Genomic DNA, 16,190 nt, shown 5'->3' on the forward strand with positions numbered 1-16,190 from the left:
AGTAAAATTGCTCTGTTTTTTGGCAGGCACCGGCATTTCAACTCATTTCGGTGGGAAAAAATGAATTGACATATGAGTAATTTGACTAAGTCAAGGCAGCACTGTATTTGCGATTGCATTCATGTTGTTTATTTGTTGGTTGGCAGACAACTTCATATCTGATGGAGGACAGATGAGGGCTCAACACCTACGTTGTGGGGAGGCATTTTTTGCACACACAGTGCAAAATGTATTGCAAAACTGTGGTCCATAAGGGTGGATTGTCCCATGCAGGACGCACCGAACGGTACACGGTATCATCCCTAGTGAAAATGTACTGGTCAGTTCATGGATCGCACACCTGCTGTGAATTTCGCTGTTTGGCTTCTTGTTAGAGAAGAACAAGTTCTCCAAAAAGTACTGGAGAACATTTGAACGGTTGGACATTGCATTTCCAAGTGTAGATCAGCTCACCTGTAAAGGTTATCGTTCACTTTTGGTTCATCTTGAAATTTCACTCGAATATCCCGAACCTTTAGTGAGTAGTGCATGTTTATATAAATTTATATAAGTTAAAACCTTATTTTCTCTCATGTTCTTGTGGCGTTGCCCTGAGCGACTTTGGTAAAAGTTACAGACTGAAAGGTGACCCAGAGCAATGGGAAAGTAAGATCTTTCCTTCATCCAGTTTATTTTTCAAGACATAGCTGAACTCAATTTAACATCAAAATGAGCGTTTCACATTTTTCTTCTGCTCCCCAAATTCAGCTTGGCCTTGCTCTTGTCTGCCTGACCATGGTTTATGATCTTAAAACACTCTTTTCTTTCACTGCACTCTTCATCTGTGAAATACTCAGCCTTTTAGATAACTTTTAGACTCAAAGGGACACTTGATTGGCTCATAAATGAACCATTACAATTTTATCTCAGCTATCAAATTTACCTCTGCGTGTCTGATCTGTTGTCAGACTTGGACTTGGTTTGTCCTGCTGTAAAATACATATGGAATGTATACCAACTACCTTTTGATTTGCTATTCTAAAGCCTTTTGCGGGTAATGGGGTAATGAAGAGCATCACTCAGTAGGACGTTAACAGTTTCATAAGGATACAAAAGTCATAAATCATGTTATAGTAGGAAGAATATGATCACTACACGGTTCAACTCTGGTTCCACAAGACAATTGTGGTATTTTTAAAAAAAGTCCTGAAGTTGAAGCTGCATCCATCTGCTTTATTTGAACAGATGTTAAAGAAGTTGCGGAGTTTGACTCATTGGTGTCATGCGTTGTTTCCTGTTCTGTCTGTCTATCTGTATAAAATATATTAGAGCTAAGTCCAACAAAAACATGGCAGAGCATAAAGGACTCATTTGTGAAAAACACTGCTGCACACTTACAGCAGGGCTTTCAAGGAGTGTACTTTGTGGATCAACTGCTCAACACCTGCTACTGATCTATCAGACACTGTAATAAAAACAGCTCTAAAAAGGCCAATTATTTCATTTGACTGCGAAGTGCAATATTATTTGCTCAATGGGGAGTTTTTAACGTGATCACTGAATCTCCGTATTCACGTTCTGCCAACGTGATGCATCTAAACAACCATTGAAAACATGCTTGTTTTGTCAAACTGGGATATTGAACCTTATTTTGGAAGCAGATAATAGAAGAGTAAATAAAAGAGTCATTTTACTAAACAAGGAGGAAAACACACTCACTATAATTCCAGTGGATTTTTGGGACAGTTTTTGTCTCGCTTTGTGTGCATTCTCTGATTGTTTTTTCCAACTTCCACTTAAAGAACAAAGTGCAAACCCAGCAGACTGACAACTTGTGCAGATTATACCGGTTTGACGTCAGATAGGATTGGTGCCGTCCCTCATGACAGGCTGAGATATTGCTTCTGTAAAGATTCCTCCACATGCCCATATGCATCATTCGTTTGCATCAGTGACATGCATGCATGTTCATGGCTCTTTTGGAGGTTTTTTTGTCATTAAAAAGATACTAAGAAAGGAAGAGAACATTCAAAATGTTTTCAAATATTTCCTGATCCCATTTATTAATTTTTTTCCTAAACCAAACAACACATGTCGCTTGTGTAGAAAGCATACGTACCTTCTACTGCAGGAAAAGTTCTGATACTTTCTTGTCTGATCACTTTCTGTTGAGCTTGGATATACAGTCGTCCCTCGCTATATTGTGGTTCCAGTATCGCTCCCTCACTATATTGTGGTTCCAATATCGCTCCCTCACTATATTGTGGTTCCAATATTGCTCCCTCACTATATTGTGTTTCCAATATCGCTCCCTTACTATATTGTGGTTCGAATATCGCTCCCTCACTATATTGTGGTTCAAATATCGCTCCCTCACTATATTGTGGTTCAAATATCGCTCCCTTACTATATTGTGGTTCAAATATCGCTCCCTCACTATATTGTGGTTCAAATATCGCTCCCTCACTATATTGCGTTTTTTCATAAAATAATTAATAAATGATTGCTCCTTTGTGGTTGACTATGGCCTATTATTAGTAAAAAACATGCAGCATTCTGGTCACTGGGCATGAATAATGTTATGAGACATGACGTTAGATTACGTGACCGGTCCCACCTCGTGGAGACCGGCACCTGAGCCAGCAGAGCCGGGACGACATGCCATGGCTGAAATCGAGTGAAAAAGGTTCTCCTCTCATTCCGTGTGCAAGTGTAAGTTTTGGGCTTCTTTGTCCTTCTTCGCCACTCTGTTTGAAAAACCTTCTTACATTTAGAATACGTCAACTGGAGAGGCTAACTAGTTAGCTCGGTAGCTCGCTATGCTAGCGGCAGCCATCTGTTATAAAGGTGATCATCCTCATCTTTATTCTGCACTTCAGGTGTAACAAGAAAAAAAAATGGCACTGTGTTTTGTCATCGCCTTCCTGTCACGTTGCTGAAGCCAACACAGCTTAACAGCTCATTCCGCTGCCTCACAATGAGTCGCGCAGCCGCACTCCCATGAATTATGGATGTGTGAAATATTCCTGGAGATGTTTTTAGAGTGTGCAGTTGTTCTGGATTCTGTCTGGTTGTTCAAAACCAGTTGAAGGACAACCATATGGCCCAGCTGGAGTTTGGCCAGCTCAAACAGTCAAGAAGGACACATCCGAGAATATATAAAAATAAATATTCATCAGAATGATAATGAACATTGGCGGTTGCCATTATAAACAAAGCACTCGGGTCGCTGCACCCCCCCCGCACGGTCACCGCTTTGCAATATGAAGCCTCCCGCTCTCAACCTCTCTTTTTTCTTCTTCCAAATGTATTTTGTGATCTGTCATTCATCCCCCCCAGTCGCTCCTCAGCTGGTGCTAATCTTTCCTATCCACTTCCCTGCTCTGCCCTTCTCTGTTGTCATCTTTCCATCCATTCTTTTCTCACCTTTTGCTTCCCAGCTGTGTTGTCCTCATGGTTTTTTCCCCAATGCTGGCTACCTGGTTCCTGGCTGACATTTCACAACGTGTCTCTCCTGCCATGCGAGTATCTTATGATCTTTTTCAAAAAAGAGAAACGGGCGACCATGCTATTTCAAAAATGGAATGCTCAAATTGCCACGGACAAATATTCCCTCCCAAGACAGTGAAGTGTGGATAGTGAGTGGCAAGATGTTTTTTCAAACGACCAAAATATAAATGCAACACTTTTGTTTTTGCTCCCATTTCTCATGAGCTGAACTCAAAGATGGAAAACATTTTCTACGTACATAAACGGCCTATCTCTCTCGAATATTGTTCACAAATGTGTGTTAGCAAGCATTCATAATTCATCCAACTCAAGCGGGCCTTAATCTCGATGTACGTACGATGTACGCTCTTCCTGCTGTATACTCTGGTTCTCCTGATAACGATAACGACGAGCCATAGGTGCCGTAGGAAGTCAGTACGCCCATCTTGCAATTGAAGTGAGTGCCTCATACGATGCCCACACACGTACGTCCCCAGCGAGTGAAATATACGACAGCCTTACAAGAAGCGCACCTAGCACGCACGCCGCACTCACGATCTAAAAGCTGTGTCACAAATCACTTGCTCCATAAGTACGACACACTTGGAACCCCTTCGATACCCCACTTCCTCTACATGCTGGCCACGGCCAACACATTTCCTAAAACTCACCCGTGTGGTAGCGCGTGCGTTGGGATGTAAGGCCCGCTTTACAAGTGTGACATATCAAGAGGCTGCATGATTAATGCACATATGTGCCTTACGCTGGCCACAATAAAAGGCCACTCCAAAATGTTCAGTTTAACTTTATGGTGTGTGTGTGTGTGTGTGTGCACACTTCTATACCAATGCAAACCACAACCATAATAAAAGCACATAGTTAAATGACCTCCCCTGTGGGAGTATTAAACTGAGCAGTGATATTTGCTGTTTTTCTGTCAAGGGAGGTTTTCTGTACTGGATTTCATGAGATGGTACATGTTGTGGCGCATTAGTGCATGAGGTCATACACAAGCTGGGAATGCAACAAATATGTTTCCAAGTCCAAAACGATGAGGCCCCATTGTCTTGTCTGCAGGACTATAAATAGGGAGGGGGGGTTCACAGCTGAGCACAAAGACAGATTGTGCTTGAGTTGTATAACTGATGTATTTGTGCAAGTATGCTAGTGAGTTAGAAAGAGAGGTGCCAAATAACCTGCATATCTAAAAAAAAAACGTCAGTAATGCCTGCCAGTGTCTGCAAAGTGTGGCTTTTGTGTGCAGCTGCAGTGTTTGTCCGTCATATTTGTGTGTGTGAGCGTGAGTGAGAGAGAAATTGCACATAGTTATCTGAGATCATCCTGTGTTTTTCAATGAGGGGATTAGACAACGATTCATTAGACCAGCTTCGACAGCCGCCTGCCGTGGTCCATCCACATCTGCCAGACAGGGGCCAAGGGGTAATGGAGGAGATCTAGTCTCGACTTTGTCTCTGTCTTCTCTGTTTTTGTCCCCAGCAGCTTGTCCTCCATCACTTATCTAAAGATGGGTGGAAAGTAAACACTCCCAAAAAGATATTGACTAGGGTATCTGATTTTGACCAACTCCACAGCCTCTCCACCCGGTTGTTTATAGCAGGTCAAGTCCTACTGAACCAAACAATTTCAACATAGAAGAACCTTTCTTGTTCCTTTAAAAAGAGATGCATCACTTGACACAGATCCTGATGATGCAACAGAACAGTGTGAGAAGAGACAAAAGGTAAAAATAGAAACCCTGAACTTTTTGGCACATATTATTTTATTATTATATTCCTGCAAATATGTCTTTCCCCCCGGAGATCATCCAGTATTTCCAGTATTGCATTTACAAGGTACCATCTCATCTAACAGTGAGGTAATGATAAAAAAAACTGTAGCAGATGACACCATGTGACAAAAAAATGTATTGATTTGGTGAAGGTATAAGGCGGGGGTTCTCAAAATTTTGGGGCCATGGATCTATAATCCTCCCTTTGACAGTCAAATTCATTCATCCATTCACATTTATAAATCTAGAGTCCTACGCAGAACACACAACCTCATCAAGGACAGCACACATCCACAACACTCATTATTCACACTCCTACCATCAGGCAGACGCTACAGGAGTTTGAAGTCCAGGACCACAAGGCTGGCAAACAGCTTTTTCCCACAGGCCATCAGGCTCCTCAACGAAGCACTCGCACACGCCGCACGCACACACTCATAGCACTTTATTTATTTATTTATTTATTTGTATTATTTGCTTGTATTAATGTCTCTTCTGTTGTTGTTGCTTAATTTATTGGTATTTATGTTTATGTGTTTATGTTTCTTATGTTCTTATTCTTTCATTTGTTTTCTTTCTTTTCTTGGGAGAATGAACAGAATAAGATTTTCATTGCATGGTATAACTGCTGTTTTACTATGCACATGACAATAAAACTCTCTTGTATCTTGTATCTTGTATTTAGAGGATAAAAATATCTTTAATGCTGACTTGTTGCTAAATGTAGCTCGAGCTGGTGCTGCTGTAACATTTTTACAAATTCCTCTCGTCCATTAAAAAAACTCTATGGAAGAACAGCAACGACAAGCATCTTCTTGTTCATATCCACCACCGCCCAATCATGGAATACTACAACAACACCTCCATGACCCCCGAGTCCCCTGACCGCACCTGACCCACCGGTAACAGGGGGTCAGTCCAAATGAACCGGTTTAAAGTGCATTTAATTGGTTCCACTTGAACATAAATGATAAGTATAGTATTGTTAATTACTGGCGCTTATTAAAATGACAATGAATGAAATGAAAAGTGAACATTGTAGCGTTGTTAATTAAGCCTTGGCTTCATGCAGGCGTGTCAAACTCAATGGAGGCCATGGAGGACCGAGACACTGCAGGTTTTCTTTCCAGCTGTTCATGAAAGCAGATGATTTTAATGATCAAGACCTTCTTCAATATGAGAGGAGCAGCTCATCAATTAAATCACCTGCTGGAGAAAGCGGTTGGAGATAAAACCCGCAGCGTCTCAGGCCTCCATGAACACATGTGGCTTCATGGATTTATTTGCAAGCACCTGAAGGCACGTGACATAGTTTGGCAAGCTGCACATCATGGCACACACTAGAATTGACATATAATTAAACACATTTATGATGTAGGCTGTTGCTTTGCCTGAATGACCAGCAGTCGCCACTGGAGGGAGGAAGGAGGGAGGTTGCTGGGGAAGAGGACAGGTAACTGGGGACTGGTTTTGTTCTGTGCCTCTTAAAAAATCTGTCACAGTGAGACAGAAAAGAGCATGAAAGAGAGAATGATGGAGGGAGAGACACTTAAGGCCCGTTTTCTAAGGTTTTCAGCAGATGGACGTTCGCATGCAGACCATCGCTCTACGATGTTTTGTTGTGATGTTTTTTTGCAGTTTGCAGATCTAGTTACCTTTTTTTGGCTCAGCTCAGCTTTACTCGTTTGGGGTTTCCACTCCAAAGTAGAAACTGGAAAACAACGGTGAAATGAACAGTTGGAAGGAACCACAAATAACACAAATATTGGAGGTGAACGTGTGTTTCATGTGCTTACAGCGCATCTCAGCATGTGGCTGAGGAGAACATTTACCCAAGAAAAGATGAAGCAAAAGACAGATTCTGGAGTTTAATAGTGTTGCTACCAGAGCTAAGGACTAACAAAACTGTCATAATACTAGATAATACTGCAGCCGTGTATACTTTGAAGATTTTTGCTGTACTTATACCCTTCATCCATCAATTTTCTATGCCGCTTATCCCCACTAGGGTCACGGGGGTATGCTGGATCCTATCCCAGCTGGCTTCAGGCGAGAGGCGGGGTACACCCTGGACTGGTCGCCAGCCAATCGTAGCTGTACTTATACAATATTTTATATTCCACTAAAGTAGTGGTTCTCAGTTATTTTCTGCAATGCCCCCCACCATTTATTTATCTGTACTGTACAGACTGAACTCAAAACTGAAACCAGCGAAATGCAACAAACTGGAGAGCGGTGAAGCATAAAAGCGTACTCAAGAGTCAAATTGCATGCAGAGTACAACAAATTCATACACGTTGGCAGGTCTGTACTAATGTACTCCCTGCCTGTCAGGATCCCTCGCCTTACCCCACGGGGGCCCGCCTCACTATTTGGGAAGCGTTGCAGTGTAAGTATTTAATGTACTGTGGCTCAGGATTTCCCCAGCTGGATGTCACTTCTGTTTATTTTACATATACATTCATTGCTAATAGACAGTAGTGTTTTTTAAAAATCACATAATGTTTACACTTTGACAAGAATAATTTTGTATATGTCTGCCATATATAACCACCCAGGAGTCTACTCATCCGTCTGAGCAACTTCCTCGTCTCCGGTCACCTCCTCCAGCTCCACTGGGAGGACACGGAGGCATTCCAAGGCCAACTGTGATGCATAGTCCGACAGCGTGTCTTCTGTCTTCCCCGAGGTCTCTTCCTGGATGACCAGGTTCCCTGTAAATCATCAAATTTGAAAGCTAACATGTGGATATCAAGACAAAATCAATAAGTTGTCACAGAGAAGCACTACAGACTGTAAGACAAATAACACTGAATTCCAGATTCACAAAGTTGGAAGGCTGCTGCAGGTCACTACACCAAAAAGGTGAGCTAAAGCAACTGCAGGCAGCCTTCACTGAGCCCAACAGCTAATTAAGTAATTAAGTAGCCCAAGGTGTGTCTTGTTGCTCCGCCCAGGAAGTGGAAACTGAGCTGCAACAATAAACGTGAAGAATAGAGGTTAGTAAAAGTATATAAAAGACACGAAGGAGCATGGAATGTGACAAACCAACCACTTTAAAAACAGAACAAATGACCACCATCACTTTTCTTTCTAACATAATTGAATTTGCTGGGAGAGCAAGTCATCCCTCATCCTCCCCATTGTATTTCAAACATGATCACATTAGGGAACGTCTCACTGCAAATAAATCCATGTTTCAAATAATCACACAAATTGCATTACGTCCAAGGCTTACTCCTTTGCCTTGAACAAAATGAAAAACATGTTTATTCATGTATTCTCATTCATTAGTCCCCAAATGCAGACACATGATCTGTCACGCCCTTGTCACATTTTTTTCCCAAAGCAAGTCATTGTTAGATTTACACTGTCCTTCACCCATGCATCCTCTCCAGCTCGTCCTCCCGCCTCTTCTGACCACATCTAGGCTCTCATACATTCAAGGAAATATGTCTTATAGCTTTTGTGTATATTTTAGCTGCAAGTCTGCGCTATATCAAACATCAAATGCAAAGAGAGAACGGCTCAGCTGAGACACACACTGTCTATTTGCTTTCTTTCTCAATGCATTGTATTTATTTATTGTTTCATATGGCTGCCAGTTTATTAGGTCTATGCAACATTATGACTCCCAGTTGGAGAATCTACAGTAGACAAGACTGATATGTGTGTGTGCACGTTTTGTTATGGCACTTACCAGTGGCAGCTCACATAACTCTGGTTAATGCTCTTTATTTTGCAGTGCTCCGAGGAAACCTGAGGCAGCAGATAATCGGGAGCTCTTTCACTTTTAATTAGGCGACTGTGACGTGTGCAAAGGAGGACAGTGCACACAAATTGTGACACCTCGTGTGTACAGTCTGTTGTAAAGCTAGAATGCAGATTTCTAATAAACGAATTAAGATTAAATATAAACACCTGAGTTGAATTTTCAGCCTCAAGTTGAAGTATATATATTAATTACTACCTCTTTCGGGGTTGAATACACCCTATCATTAGTAAAAAAAATATGAAGATTTAAATAAATTGTACTGCCTAAATTAAGCATTCTCAACCACAAAAATGGATAAATTAACTCAAATACAAATACAGTAATCCCTCGTTTATCACGGTTAACTGGTTCTAGACTGTGATAAGTGAATATCCGTCAAGGATGATTCCTTATTTATAAATGCAGTTAGAGGTTAGAAACCTGTTTACCACCTTCAAAATATATATTTTTAACATTTCACATTACCAGAGCCCTCTAGACATGAAATAACACCCCAATAGTCACCTTTACACTCCTATTAGCCAATATAGTAGACGTAATAACAGAAAATAAGGCATTTAATACATAAATAAGACTCATACTCATATGTGTTGCTGTAAATGTGTTTTGGTGGAGAGGACAGGAAGTGGCATCGGGAGTTCGGAGTTACGTTTTAGCTTGGCTGGGTTTACGGCCCCAACGGTAGCCTGTGTTAGGGATTATTGTACCTGTTGTGAGATCATTCAAACCTGCAATAAAAGCATCTTTGAATGTGTCTTCTTACTGCCTTATTTGTATATTGGATCATTTAAAAATGTTTATGCTTGAAAATGCTTAATTTAGGCACAAAATATACATAAATTTTACTTAAATATGCAGATTTTTTAAAATAATAATAAACCATGTTCAACCTAAGTATCTATCTATCCATCCATCCATCCATCCATCCATCCATCCATCCATCCATCCACCAGTACTTCTGTTTTCATGAGGATGTTGTAGCCACTTAGCTATCGCTAAAGAATTGTTGCTTGTTGTTGAGTTGAGTGGAGAGTAACCTCGACTCCTGTCTCGTTGTGAATCGCATCTCCAAATTTGGTGGCCCCCGACGTGGGTAAAAATGTCGACTGACAACACAGACAATAAGACCGTGTCGGCTCCGCTATGAGCTAACGAATTCGGTACTATCTGCGGCACACCAACGACTGTTGTTTCAACATATCAAGCCCAGTTCCGACTGTGAGGAATAACCCAGAACGTGACAAAGTATTTCCACTTATTGGCACGGCTGGATGTCTCAATGATGGCAAGTACGGGAGCCCACAGGCCAATACAGCATATACAGCACTTTTTTATTATCGGTTTTCATTACAGGGAAAAAACCCAATAACAATATCGACCGATATTATGTTTTTATGGCAATATCGGATAATGGGCCCATATAATCGGACATCCCTACTGTTTTCTAGAAATGTGTTGATGCTGTGTTATTCCATACTAAGCTCCTTGGAGGACAGAAATGAATCAACAGATGCTAAAAGGTCAGATAAATATAAAAGCAATTCTTAAAAAAACAAACAAACATCCAGAGTTCCCATTTTAACACTAATTTTATTACCGTAGACTAATTTTGTGCACAAGTCTAAAGAGAACAGGCCCTAGACTACATTGAGTACTGTATAAAGAAGGACAGGGCTTATAACAAAGGTGCAATCCCTCCACTACGAACCAGCTGTGTAAAAGAGGCTTATGTCTCTTACCTCGCTGTCTAGTCTCCATCTGCTCTCCAGCCAGTGAGGTCTGATGTTTGTTTCTGTCATTTCTGTTCTTTGTTCTCTACTTCATCTCCTTACAGTAAACACCTGCACACGCTCTGAATGGAACAACATGATGAATAGCTCCGGTGAAAGGCTGCCGACAGCTATGCAAAGATCCCTTTCACATGAACAAAGAGTGAAGATAGATAGGCGATGCATGTGCCTGAGAAGCTCGGTTAGTCGACTTGACCTCAATTTACATACGGCCTCGCTCATTGTTGGGGACTGGAGCGACACGTTCGGTTCTTTTTGAGATAAACAGTCATAATCACATTTCTGCTTTCGACCATCAGAAGAAGAAGTTGTGGTCAGCCGGGTAGAAACGGTCCATGTTTTACATTCCGACAAACTGTTTCTTCAGAAAATTTTTACTCTGCAGGCCTCGGGGACAGAAACTGCTAATTGATTTTCAGTACTGTGTTTTCAGCAGACAGGGTTCAGCATTTGTGAAATGTGTTGCTGTAAAACAGACTAATATAAAATACATACTAAATTACCCAGAGGATGCGATGCACTTCACGACAACTCTTTGGTTGATGAGAGCGGTTGTCCATGTTGCTTTTGTTAATGTCTTCCTTAATGTCCATAAATGTATAAGTGAGGTGCATATGTATAAGTGGAGGACCCTGAAGAAACGAGCGAGAAACCTATACTACTTCATACTTGATGCAACTTATACACACACACACACACACACACACACACACACACACACACACACACACACACACACACACGCATACACACACACATGAATTGCAAGTGACAAACTGGACAACTGAAACTTCCCTGCAGCGAGCCAGAGGTATTTGGGATGAATCCCAGTGCAACACGACAATACAATATAGACTTGCAGCTCTTATTATGGCACTCAGCTTCCCGAGTGATCGCTAATTTGATACAGTACAGCTTCATACACTCACTGGCTCTCATGTGTGTAATGGAGCCAATGAATGGTGTTATATCAGACTATCACGTGCTGTAGTATTTTCCAGATGTTGCGTCAAGCCAGGTAGTCTTCACAAGGCGAACGGAAGTGATTCATTTCAAAAGTTCATTTTCCATTTTCCAAGTAGTTTTGACAGGGTACTACTGTTAATCTCCTTGAAATGACTTACAGAAAATGTGCTTCTTTTTAAAGATAAAAGGATGTGCTAACATAAAACAGTCCTACATAAGACAGTAAAAAATGATTTTTTTAATTAAGATTTTGACTGTTTGATGTTGTAGTTAATTACTGTTTGAGTGTACTCAATCAAAACCTACCTGGGCCCCATTGACACCTAAAGCACGGCACATTAGGCTAGTGAGTGCTTCTCAAATAGTGGTGCGGGGGCGGTGAACTGTCGGGGGGGCGTGAGAGGCAGGGAGGACTTTCAATATTAGTGCAGACATGACAACATGTGTGAATTTGTCGTACTCAGCGTGCAATTTGACTCTTGAATACGCTGATATGCTTCACTGCTCTTCATTTTGTTGCGTTTCGCTGCTTTTAGTTTCAAGTTCAGTCTATACCATCCATCCATCCATCCATCCATCCACCCACCCATCCATCCATCCATCCATCCATCCATCCATCCATCCATCCATCCATCCATCCATTTTCTATACCGTCTATACCGTACTGATAAATAAACAGATAGGATCACTTTCTCAGTAATATTTCAAATTGGGGGGATGGGCATTTGTGTTCCTTAGTGGCGGCGTGACATAAAATAATTCAGAACCACTGCACTAGCCCAGTGGTCGGGGTTGTGTGAAAACATTTCTGTCCCCTAGGGGGTGCACTGAGAACCACTGGGCTAGTGCAGTGGTTCTCCTAGGGGACAGAAATGGTTTCACACAACCCCAATTTGAAATACTATTGAGGAACTGATAATATCTATTTATTAACCGGTACTGTACAGACTGAACTTGAAACTGAAACCAGGAAAATGCAGCAAAATGGAGAGCTGTGAAGCATAAAAGCGTATTCAAGAGTCAAATTGCACGCTGAGTAAATAAATTCATACATGTTGTCTGGTCTGCACTAACATTGAAAGTAATTCCTGCCTCTCACGCCCCCCCTGACAGTCCATTGCGCTGCTCCTGGGGGGCCCACCCCTCTATTTGAGAAGCACTGGGCTAGTGTGAGTGCACTCATACGTGCCCAAGCAACTTTGGCACAAATGGAAGAAGTAGGCCAGGGCCTGGCGTGATACCAATGCAGGGTCGCAGGGTCATTGAATGACTGTAATGTAATCACTTCCTGCTGGTTATTAATGATAACCAACACAATTCATGATAGAAATAAAATACAGTCGTCCCTCGCTACACCGCGGTTGGAATTTGGTGGCTTCACTCTATCACGGTCCACTCACCACTCAGCTCCCCGAGGAAGCACATTTATAGCAACATACTTGAGCAAGGATCTTATTTATGTCTTTAATGGCTTTAATAATGTTAACAATCATATATAGAACGTTGTAAACAGGTTTTCTGTGCTCTAACTACCAAAATATTCCATTTATAAATGCAGAATCCTACTTTGCAAAAATCCACTTGGGTTGGGTCTGGAACCAATTAACCGCGATAAACAAGGGATTTGAAAATGATCCGAAGCCTAAAGTTACGAGCGCTTAAGATTTTGTTTGTGTGTAAAAAAGACAGTAATGACATTAATGCAATCGCTCTTCTTGCAAGAAATGATTCATAATTTATAATTTATTCAAATAAATCACCAGAGCAACTCAAAATAAAACTGGAAATACAGCAGATTCTTGGTTTAAAAAGAAAGATTAAATGTCAAAATGAACTGAAACGGTAATGAAAAAGAGGAAATAATTCCTTGCACACTGGAAGAGACGTTGCAAGGGAGGGAGAGACGGTCTTACTGGGAGGAAGAAGTAGAAGCTGCACATAACTAGTTCTTTAGCGAGTTTCGTATTCACGTATCGAACCACTTCGGTTAAGAGGTTGTGAAGTAATTTATCGGAATGCGTTGAAACAGCGATACGTCCTAAACCGATGGAGGACTTCCTGTAATCCACAAAGTCGGGGAAATGACAGCAGAATCTAAGTGACGGGGCAAGCAAACGGGCTGTAGCGTGAAAGCTCGGTGTGAGCGCAGGCCAGTGCTGCCAGCAAAGGGAGGAGAAATCGCACTCAGGTCCAGTACGGCATGAATGACCTGGCTTGGGTACACCCTTGCTTCCACTAACATTTTTAACAGTCTATGCCGCTCTGATAGCTTTAGTGTCTTGGCATAACCTGGCTTGCCCGGCTGCACTACATGTTAATATTATGTTATACGATGACCCCCAGCTGTGTGTTCTTGTTATGAATGTCTTATCATTGGCGCAGCGTTGCCTGTCATCCATCTGCTGAGCACCATCCATCACTCCAGGGTGTTTCTGGGATACCCTCCCAATGACCTCTGTGGCATCACTGAGCCGCTTAGCATCACCACCTGAAGGACTCACTTGGCGACGAAGCAATCTGGTTACCTGAAGGGCAGCCAAGTGCTGGTGTTCTGTGATGTAATCACTGATACACACACAAACACACGGATGTTGGCCAGAACTCATAAACATAAATGTTGACTGACACAGAAAGTGTGTATGGGTTTTAGAAGTAAAATATTGATAAAACACTCATGCAAGAATTTCAAAACAAGTGAACAAAGTGAGGTGCTTGAAAGGTAATTTGTATGATGTCAATAGAAGGTACATTACAGCCAAGTTCCCAAAGTGGGGTACGCGTACCCCCAGGGGTATGCCAATTGTCACTGGGTGTACGCGAATAAAAATGGAAAACAATTAGCGCCTAAAACTCACAATTACGAGCGTACTTGAACGCCTCATAGCACAGAGCGCGCGTCATATCAGAAAGAAGGAAGTAGACGCGGCATGAAGTTCTTGATTGCTCTGCGTGAGTTTTATGAATAAGTAAGCACGTTTGTTGTGTATTAGGAGTGTTTAATTTCTATTGGTGTTGCAATCTGCACACTGTGAAATCCTGTCAATGTGTGTGACGTCAGGATGAGAGAGCGGAGATTCCTCTGAAAATGAGGCTTTATCGCTGCTGGTGTGTCATTTTGTACTTTGGATACTGCTTTATCATTTTTGTTCAACTTTCCCTTTCAATTTGGTATCAAATTCATACGCTGATTTAAATCATAGACTGCAAGTGGACAAAAGTGAAGCTCAAGTTCAACCCATTCAAAGGGAAGGATCCCAACATCCGATACTTTATTCACCTCCAAGAGAAATTCACATCCTATCTATCTGTCAGTGCTCATGTAATACTTTTTTCAAAATTTGACCATGCACAATAAAGATTTATATATATATACAATATATATATAATAAATATATATCTATCTCTGCAGGTCACATGGAAGCCGGAACATACAGCTGACATTAGGAAAAGTCGACTCGGCCATGGACTGATCGCTACTCCGTTTTCTACTTACATTTTTTTGTCTTTTACATTAGTGTTATATGGAGGTAGTAGTAGTTACAATAACATAGCTGACTTTAATAAAAAATGAGCCATGCTCAATGTGGTTCTCACCCATAACAAGCTTGGATAACAAGACCCCAACCTTCTCATGACTCTGAAGCAGTACAGAAATTATAGCTGGATAGATGAATGGAGAAGCATTCATTTATCAGTTGCATTCTATTTGATATGCTATGGTGTTAATTGTAGCTTATCGGAAGCGGCAGTGGTTCAAAAAGCTGACATGGCTGGGGGTCAATGCTCCGGTCATTCCAGGGTGTAAACCACCTTTCTGAATGATGTTAAATGGGTACAGTGAGGCTGCATTTAGAGAAGCAGACATGATAAAGTAGGATACGCATACCAGAGTGTTTATATGTTCCTCTCCCCACCGTGAGTCATTCAGAATGGATACAAATACATAAATATTAGGGATGTCTGTTAATATCGACCCGATATTGGCATAAAAATGTAATATCAGTCAATATCGTTATCAGGATTCCCTATAATGATAATAAACATAATGCTGTATGTAGGCTTATGGGCTCCTGTATTTTCCAGTGCGCAAATGATGACCTCATCAAGCGTGTAAACAACTGTGGGTGAGTAGAAGCAAGCTAGCTCGCTCCTTCCATTCCATCCATCCATTTTTCATGCCGCTTATCCTCACTAGTAGGAATGTTACAATTCCCCGGAGGTAAGCGATGGTAAAATCTGTGTGTGAGCGCCCGATTAGGAGAAATATCGGATGTATTTTCATTCGTATACATGTTTGTTAGGTAGATTACTTCTTCCTCTTCAAATTTGTATCAGATTTACATCGGAGTGTTGGACCACATCGACTCATACGACGGCTTTGAATATTAAGTCCAACTTTAAG

The 16,190-nt window shown here is 41.4% G+C and overlaps 1 long non-coding RNA gene across 1 annotated transcript; it reads left to right on the forward strand.

Annotated features, from left to right (window-relative positions):
* Positions 1-14,712: 14,712 nt before the first annotated feature.
* LOC129191546 (uncharacterized) lies at positions 14,713-15,903 on the forward strand. Its single transcript, XR_008573227.1, has 3 exons — positions 14,713-14,893; positions 14,989-15,107; positions 15,198-15,903. It is a non-coding gene; the product is annotated as an uncharacterized LOC129191546 (long non-coding RNA).
* The last annotated feature ends 287 nt before the right edge of the window (positions 15,904-16,190 follow it).

Source organism: Dunckerocampus dactyliophorus, chromosome 12, assembly GCF_027744805.1.
Source record: "Dunckerocampus dactyliophorus isolate RoL2022-P2 chromosome 12, RoL_Ddac_1.1, whole genome shotgun sequence".
Classification (NCBI taxonomy): Eukaryota; Metazoa; Chordata; class Actinopteri; order Syngnathiformes; family Syngnathidae; genus Dunckerocampus; species Dunckerocampus dactyliophorus.